The sequence below is a fragment of the Mauremys reevesii genome, linkage group 9 (genome assembly GCF_016161935.1).
Source record: "Mauremys reevesii isolate NIE-2019 linkage group 9, ASM1616193v1, whole genome shotgun sequence".
In the NCBI taxonomy this organism is placed as follows: domain Eukaryota; kingdom Metazoa; phylum Chordata; order Testudines; family Geoemydidae; genus Mauremys; species Mauremys reevesii.
The window spans coordinates 99,124,353-99,133,278 of record NC_052631.1 but is presented as its reverse complement, the minus strand read 5'-3'; the positions used below and the strand labels follow the sequence as shown (position 1 = coordinate 99,133,278).

At 40.0% G+C, this 8,926-nt stretch overlaps 1 long non-coding RNA gene across 1 annotated transcript in view; it reads right to left on the bottom strand.

Moving 5' to 3' along the window:
• Positions 1–915: 915 nt before the first annotated feature.
• LOC120371352 overlaps positions 916–8,926 on the bottom strand; it is a 17,322-nt gene continuing 9,311 nt past the window's right edge. Inside the window, exons 2-4 of the long non-coding RNA XR_005584299.1 lie at positions 3,000–3,184; positions 2,090–2,204; positions 916–1,044 (exon numbers count right to left, since the gene is read on the bottom strand). This is a non-coding gene — a long non-coding RNA (uncharacterized LOC120371352). The remainder of the gene's footprint in view (positions 1,045–2,089; positions 2,205–2,999; positions 3,185–8,926) is intronic.

The window sequence follows — 8,926 nt, the reverse complement described above, 5'->3', positions numbered from 1 at the left end:
CGCCCTCTCAACGGCTATTGGAATTTCACCGGGGGCTTCTCCAGGCCTCAGAGCAGCACAGGATCAGGACAGGAGGGCACAAAAATGGCTTGAGGCTACCTTATGCCCTCCCTTTGGGCTTAGGGGCATAGCACAGAATCTCAATCTTAGTGTTCAACAACACTATTTGTCAGTAGAAGTGTTGTCTATACTCCAGTAAGGAGAAGATGACGTGTATACATTTTGCCACATTTCTGGATGTCCATAATTAAAGGATAAGCCTGCTTTCCACCCTGGAGCAATGCTGCTATAAGAATCCCACAATAACAAATCTGTGGACCTTAGTTGTCAGGACACTGGTCTTGAACCCAGGCCCATAGGCAGCAGCCTTAGTCGCTGCACCAGACTGGTGCCTCTGACCAACAGCCTTCGTGCTAAAGGCCCCTGATTGGATGGACAGGCAGCACTCTCATTGAGTACCTGGACAATACAAAGGTCTCAGTAGGAAGAGGATGCTATCTGAGTTACAGACCCAAGCCTGCTGGTTGCTCTCCAGAATGCCTGGCACTGCTGTCTTGCCTCCCCAATCCTTGACTTGGCCCCTTGGATTGGATCTTCTGGCTACTGAGCCCTGTGAGAACTCAGACCATTGCCTTAAGCTGCCTCTGAAATGGATTGACTTGCCAGCTACCCAGCCACCTGAGTGCACTTGGCTACTTGTTCTAGACTGTGCCCTAATACGCCTCGGCCACATTAGCACAATGAAGAATAGGAACATTTTATCTGAGCCTACTGAAAAATTTCCTTTCTTTACATAATAAGGTCCACAGTTTTATCCCAGCCTGAACACAGAGATGGAAATTGACATCCAAAGATTCAGATTTATTTTGTTAGTGGAAATTATCACCTTCCTCTGCAACAGGAGAGGCTGTTTTGGTTTTCTATGTAAAGTGACACAATCTCTAATTTAGGAAAGTAGGATGAAATTGTCCTGGTGCCTGTAGAAGTTGTCTCAATAGATGGGAACTTCAGCGGGTGGGCTTCAAAGTCTTGTTCTGAGCCATGCTACAAGCAGGGTGAGTGCATCATTAAGAAAAAAGTGCAAAGCATTCCAATCGTTAAGTGACATTCAGCCTTTTTTCTCTTAGTAAATACATCAGGAGAAAACATTTTGGATATAAGCTCTTGGTGCCAAAAGGATTCCCACAAAGCTGGGGTACATGGAACTCCATGAGCAATATGGGTGTTGGAGTTCAACCTCCAAACTGTGAACATGCTGCAGGGCTGCGGAGTACAGCACCTCTGCAGCAGATAGTTACAACTATTGTCTGGAACAGAGGCTACCACTCCTCTGCATCTCCTTGGGTAGGGGTCCCCAGCCACTGGGCCCATGTAAGTTCAGATACAGTGCACTCCTGTAGTCTGTGCTGATCTGTTCAGGGTTGGTGCAGAGTCCCCCTGCTCAGCATTCAGAGGGTACAGAACCGCCTCCATCAGATGGAGAGATTGGCATCCAATCACTCCCCGCACAGCCCTATCCCAAGACTTTAGTTGTGAAGATGGTCTTGGGCAGCCCCTCAGTGCTTTTATGAATTTCATCCATTTTGTATTAATAAACCTGCCTATCTTATTTTAAAACTAATAAAAACTTGTACATGATAACCTTGTTAACCCAAATAGGACTGGAGTGATGGGATTTATTTGCATAAAAAGGTAGCTTTTAATTTAAGTGGTATACAACAAAGACAATGTACATTCCAGGGATTGTTAAAGATGGGTTCTACTTACAATATACTACATTCGTTTCTGTTCATAGTTAAAAATAAGCTGGATGCGGCTAGCCAAAGCTAAGCTGCAAGTAGCGTATGGAAGTTATGATACTTTGCAAAAATGGTTTAAAAAAACATTTGATTATTACATTTCAACCACTGAAACAAACACAGATACATAGTATAAAATTATTTTTTTTAAATATAAGATTTTGCCCTTTTATACTTCAGTGGATAAAATAGTGGATAACGATTATTCCAAATGTATGAGTTCCTTAGAAGCAGTAATGTTACCTAGTGAGAGTTACTGCTCACTAGAATTAATAAACAAATCAACTCACTCGCAAGTCTTACGATTATGTATTTCTCTTAAGTAATGTAGTTAATGAAGAAAAGTCATATGAGAATAGTTTTTCCTTAGAATCTCATGGACACTCTGGACCAGTCCTGTAAACACTTAAACACATAAGTAACTTTATGTAGGTGAGTAAAGATGGGACTCATCAGGTGAGTAAAGTTAATATTCCAGCAACTACAGATTAATTCTTGGCAGTACTGAGTCTCAAAAACATGATACTCAATAGCTGCAATGTTTGCATGCCTTGTAAAAATAAAGGGAAGGATTTGTTGACTTCTGCCTTCTACACGATTCAGACAGAAGAATGTTAGGTTAGTATTAGAGGGGTGACCCAAACTGAAAATGTCATACATTCTGCAAAATACTCAATTATAACCGTCAAACTTTACACTTAGAAAATATGCCATGTTCTAATATTTCAGTTGATTGGCAACATTTTGTTTTCTTCCAAGCAATCATTAGAAGGAGCTTAAAAGAATTAAGAAAAAATAATTTAAAATGAAATATTCATTATTAAATTTAGCAAATTACAGTTCCTGATGATCTTGAATGCCTCATAAAACATTTTAACACTACTTAAAGATAATGGCAGCAGCAATTATTAGCAATGAAATCATACTTAGCATAGTTGTGAATAAGTTTATAGCAAATCATAAGATTTTATGGATCCTGCACAGGAATGAAACTCTAGCTGGAATATATATTATACAAAACAAACTCCTCACCGTTTCAGTAAAGAAATGCTTTTGAGGTATCTTGTGGCTAGGCACTGGGTCATGACCTAGGTCTTGAGAAGCTTGAGTTAGTAGATGTTAGGTTTTTGTTTACCATGGACTTAGACATTTTGTATTATTAAGAATCTGTGGCTTATGAGGACATTCTATTTATCTTACCAGTCTTTTTTGATGGAAATGCCTGAATTTTCTTGGAAACAGGGATTTTATTGTGGATTCTTGGTGCCCCTTGGAGAGGCTTATTTTTCTGGACAATAGTTTTCCTTAGTGTCACCACCCTTTTGATTTCCCAATGTCAAAGGCTCCCAAGGTCGTGCAGAGTGCATCCTTTTGTTATAATGAACCTAGAATTGTATATAAAAGGCACCAAAAAATTTCCATTAGTAATTTAAATATATTTACAGTCATGTATCTCTGTATTAGAATTTTTCTGGTCTGACTAAAAACCTGAAAAAAAGGAAAGGTGTGAGATGTAAAGGCAAATTGCAAGAATACAATTAATATAGCCATATCTTAAAAATCACCATATATGCTCCCATATGTAACTGAAATGAGAATTCTGAAATAAGACTTTCTAAATAAACTTCTGTACCATTTAAAAGTTCAATGTAATCAGTGATACTGTTTCTTAAACATATTTGCAATGTAAATATTAAACCAATATGCCTTTCTTTTTTGTTTTTTTCTTTTGATTGTTCCCCCCCCTAGAAAATGTGGTCATTTAAATGATGCTGCTTCTTTTAAATCCTTGTTGTTGGTTGTCTGTAGTAGAAAGTGTTGATCATTGCTGTGGCTCACTGCATTTTATGAAGATGCTTAACTTGCCTAGAAGATGAATGGCTTCTCTCAGCACTGATCGGAAAGAGCAGAACTCTATGAAGGTTGAACACTCAGTGAGATTAATAAGAATTTTAACTTGAAAATTTCCCTTAAGATTTGCCTGTGTTGCAATTTCCTTTTGACCTCAGTAGCATCAACTCTTGATTAAATGTGAGAAAACTGTGTCATCCTTCAGGAGTATTTCCATTCTTTATCTTTTCCTTACCTTTTCTAGCAAGATTACATAGAATTCTCTATAAACTTTTTCTCTGCTTAGATGGGAAGTATATTAAATCTACTAAAACACTATCTGAAAAGATGGCTAGCAAAAGGTGTAAGCACTTTAATAAAGTTTTTGCCTGCCAAACCAGAATAAAGTGTCCAGTTGCTTAATAAGTCATTTATGGGTATTATTACTAAGTTTTCATTAATCATGGTAGACTGTACTTTCATGTTATTTCTTCTGTTTTCCATAATCAAGTCAACCAGTTTTGTACACTGTCAAATGGATTGCCAAATAAATATAATGCCATTCCATAATTTGCAACAGAAGAATTACCGCCATCAGAAATACAAAGATTTCCTGTTTCCAAGACAGGGGTATGGATTTTGCCTTTAAACTAGCGGTTTTACTTGTTTCTGCAGAGATGGTCAAAAATTACAGCAGAATTTATGTGTTTTTTGCAATGTCTTTTCCTTGTCATTGTTCCTCAGAAATAACATTAAAATGGCCATACATTATTTTTGTGTATTCTTTTTAATTTTTATGATTACATCTATGTTGTTTAAAGGGAAACTGTCAGGTTTTAAATCATGTGTTTCAAAAAATATTTTTCCATGTCACCCTATTATGTAAAACTAAAATTTTTTATAACTACTTTCCACCAAATATACTTTTGTTTACTTTTTTGCTATTACTTCACTAGGCTTTGAAACTGTGAAGACTAGTCAGTTTCACTTTTGCTTACAGCATCCCATAATTTTCACTTCCTACAACTAGTGAACTAGCTGATAAAGCTGTAGAGGAATGTTCATATCCAAATAAAACTGCTTTAATTTAACATTTTTAGCTGTAAACATTTCCAGTAATAGATTTTTGCTTAATTTAAATAGAAACCTAAATTTGATGCATAAACTACCTGGTAATGTCCCTTTAAGCATATGGCATCTGATCCAAAGCCCACTGAAATCAATAGGAGTGTGAGTATTTCCTTCCATTGACTTCAACAGAATTTGGATAAGACCCTTGAGAAACAATTTTGGCAGATTACACTGTAAGATTTGCAAAATGACAACACCTACTAACATATTTTGCAACTACACAAAACGGTGGCTTATTCTATGAAAATGTAGGGTGGGAATCACACCAATTTTTTTTTAAAGTATGGTTCTTGTTCCACATTACTGCTTCTTGGGTCCAATTTTGCAGTCCTCTATGAAAAAAAATGTCATTGGCTTCAGTGGCAGCTTTGCCTGATCAAGATTTTCAGGGCTGGTCTCTCTTTTTGTATTTGAAATGTTTTCAGGTCAAAGAAGAACTCATTCAGTAATTAAGCTCCTAGGGTACTAGTAAGGACAGAGATACGAGATGATGAATTCTGTAAATCCTCCATTCTTGACAAACCAAGTTATTCCCATCTGCTCCTATTTGCAAGAAGCGCTTATTTAATCTACCTCTGTGATTCCCACAGAGTAGCAATTAGGATTTTATTTACCTTGGATTTACACATTTCATATGTTAAGAGACAGTGGCTTCTGAAAACATTCTCTTTAATTTAGTTGGTTTTGAGGAAATGCTGAATTTTCTTGGAAACCAAGATTCCTTTTCAGTTTCGAGCCTTTGTTGAGCTTTTTGATGATCCAACACATAGCCATAAACAGCCACACAAAGGCAACTGGGATTTTATTCTGCATTCCTGGTGCCCCTTGAAGAGCTTATTTTTCTAGACAATAGTTTTCCTTAGTGTCACCAACCTTTTGATTTCCCAATGGTCACAGGGTTCCAAGGTCGTGAAAAGTGCATCCTTTTGTTCCTCCTAACCTAAAATTTTGTATAAAAAGGCAGCTAAAGGACCCTAAAGTTGGTTAAGACCTGGAAGAGTGCATTTTGTATTGCAAAATTTTGTATGAAGAAATGTTTAAACAATTTCATGCAGTTAAATGTAAAGTTAATATTTTGGAAGAGTCTTTTTATGTTATCTCTTGCAGCACTTCTAAATATCTGATTTGCTTTAAGTGCAAGAACGTGCATGGCTTGAAGAAAAGCTTTTATTATATGTTTGGTTTTAATGACAATTTTTTTTTGTTAAAATACAGTTAAGGTTGCAATTAAAGAAAAGATGTCCTGAAATATGTCCTTTAAAAAACCCAAATGTTTAACTCACTGAGCAGCACCTAAGCAACTTTAGCTATAATTATTTTTAAAATTGTTATTTAGTTTTCTAGGATTATTTTAGAAGTTTTATGATGTTGCATTTTAAATTCTATTAAGATGTGTTAAAGCGATGGGAAGTTATAACCACGGCTGACGAGAGGGAAAGAAAAGAGGGACAATTGTATCAGCCACAAAACGCGAGTAACATCTGTGTAAATAAAGTGAAATGGGAGGGGGTGGGCCCCAGAGAACATGATGTACCAGGCCCCCAACTTTCTCCCAACAGCCCTGGTTATATCTGTTCTTTAACCATTTAGGGTGGTAGCTCTTAGAAGCCCTTCTGTTGTTTCAAAAAGAAAATGGAGATTCTTATAGGAGTTTCAGCAGCCCATTATGGAGGTTTTCTAAAAAGACATCAGTGCCTTTTCTTACTGAGGTGTACCTCATGCTGGGAATAAAACCAATTGTTCTGATTTTGAATACTTCTGTGCCTAATATTACCTTATCCCTCTAAAAGGGATACCAATCTCTCTTTAATAGTTCAACAACACTGTTCTGTAGCATAAGTCCATGGCATCTCCCTAATACCATCTGTCTATGAGTGACAGGCCTTTCCATGGGTGGCCATTTCAGGGAGAGGGTACAGGCCTAGTGGAGACTGTTCTAATTTCAGCCCAGAACATCGGAATTCTAGGGAGTGTAATTCTCAGAACTCATGGAAGTTGAAGGGTTAGCAGCAATGCATTTTGAGAAAGGGGGAGGGTTATCAAATAGCTCCTTCCCCCTTGCACCCTGAGAGAGAAAGAGAGAGAGAGCTGGACGGATGAGAAAAACAGGACTGACTATTGTTTCCCTCCAGCCAAAAGGCCTGGGAGGGGCTTTTAAAGAGCTTCAAAGAGACCTGGAGAGAGCAACAGCTGCTGGTGGGGACTCTCCTGTGAAGAGACCAGAGTGGCCATGGAGAGTTATGTGGATAAGTCTGGAATGGCTATGCAGAGAAGCCAGAGAAGGTCTGGGGAGAAGGCCTAAGAGACAGGGAAGTCAAGTAAACCTAGGGAATAGCACAGAAACTTGGAGAATGGGGAGAGAGTGAAACAAGGATGCTTGAAGCGGGAGTGGACAGCTGCTTCATTGTTTAGTGTTTCAGGACTGGAGCTTGCAGTAGAGGAAGGACATGGGCTCTCCCTTATGCTTCAGTAATAGTGCTGGTCACAAATTTATCATCAAAATTGGTTTTTGATGGAAAACCGTTTTTTTGACCACATGAAATGTTTAATGAAAAGTATCTGCTTTTTGTGGAAAATCTCCATACCAGCCCGGCCATGGTAAGAGCCACATCACGGGCAGCTGTGGGGAGCCACAGATCTTCCACCTGCCCTGGGTGAGGGTCCTGGGGGGCAGGTACACAGGCTGGGCGCTGCTCTCAGGCCCCTCCCCCAGGGCAGGTGGAGGTTCCACCGCGGCTCCCCACAGCTGCCCATGCAGCTCTTATCATGGCTGGGCTGCAGCTCCGAGGCCCCACCCCGGGCCAGAGCCAGGTCAGGGAGAACCACGCGGGCAGCTGTGGGGAGCCTGGGTCCCTCCACCTACCCTGGGTGAGCAGGGTGCTGCTTTCGGCTCCCCGGCCTCACTCCAGCTTCTGGCTTGGCCAGGGAGGAGGCTTCGGGAGTTTGGGAGGGAGGCAGGGCCTTGGGCAGGGGGTAGTGGCTCCCGGCCCTTCCACTTTTGGGAAGGCTGTGGTGCCCCTGCCGACCAGGGAGGCCAGCCTATAGAGGGATAATGGAAGCATGAGGCACCAAAACTACAATTTCCATCAGACACTACGGCAGCATTTCCAAACTGAAGTATTTCAGTTTACAGGTGAAATATTTCAGTATTTTCATTTATGTGAAAAACAATCAAACATTTCCATGGAAAATTTATTTTTTTAAATTTTCATCATAATTTTCCATGGGGGAGAAATACTATGTTTTAAACAGTTCTATTCAGCAGTGCCACCTTGAGGTGATATATGCTGATCCACCTGTATCAAGAGGAGGGCATCCCTGAAATCAAGAAGCAAAGGCTGCATGGTCTCTGGGAAAAGGGCTTTGTCCAAAGGACTCTTGCTTTGGCCAGACTTTTTGTTACTCTGCAAAGGGAGGAGGTTTCCTAATGTAGTTGGAGGGCTAATTTAAACCAACCAGGCCAGAGTGGGACTAGTTTGCTAACCAGAGAAGCGCTGGATTGCCTGGTGTTAATCGATAGGAATGCCTTCCTGCAAGCATTTTCCACAATTTTTGATGACCTTCGTCATCAGGGATTAAATTAACTTAGAATATTTCCCGGACCCCCTCATTTCGCCCCCATTCTCTGCCTACCAGACAAACAAAAAGCTACTCAAGGAAACTCCTTAACTGTATCATGTTGTTTTCATACATTTTTTCTTCTCTGACCTTGCTCCTGATATCAGTTGCAGTGTATCTTCCCTTCCTGATCTAGGATCTCACATATGGCTCAGCATTGAACTTTGTGAGAGGTGGTCCTACCAAGCTAATGAAAAGTAGCGTTGATATGGTCTGCACTTTCAGAGATGATCACAAAAGGGGTCACGACGCACTTTACAAGAGATTTTATGGGAGCTGGCATTGCCTTCTGGTCATTGTCCTTGTACTCTCTGAACCCACATACTACCCCTCTCTCATCCAATTTCTACCTACAGCAGAGAGCCTGGACTTCACATTCTCCTTGGAGTATGTCAGCATCCTGTGGCCAGTTCCTAGGATATAGATTTGACAGCAGCAGCAAGTTGCTCACCTGTTTCATCTATGAGCCTATGCTGCAGCTGGTTTGCCAAACTTCCGTAGAATTGGGATTGGTCGATTGAAGTGATGCCCCTTGTGTTTGTGTTCAG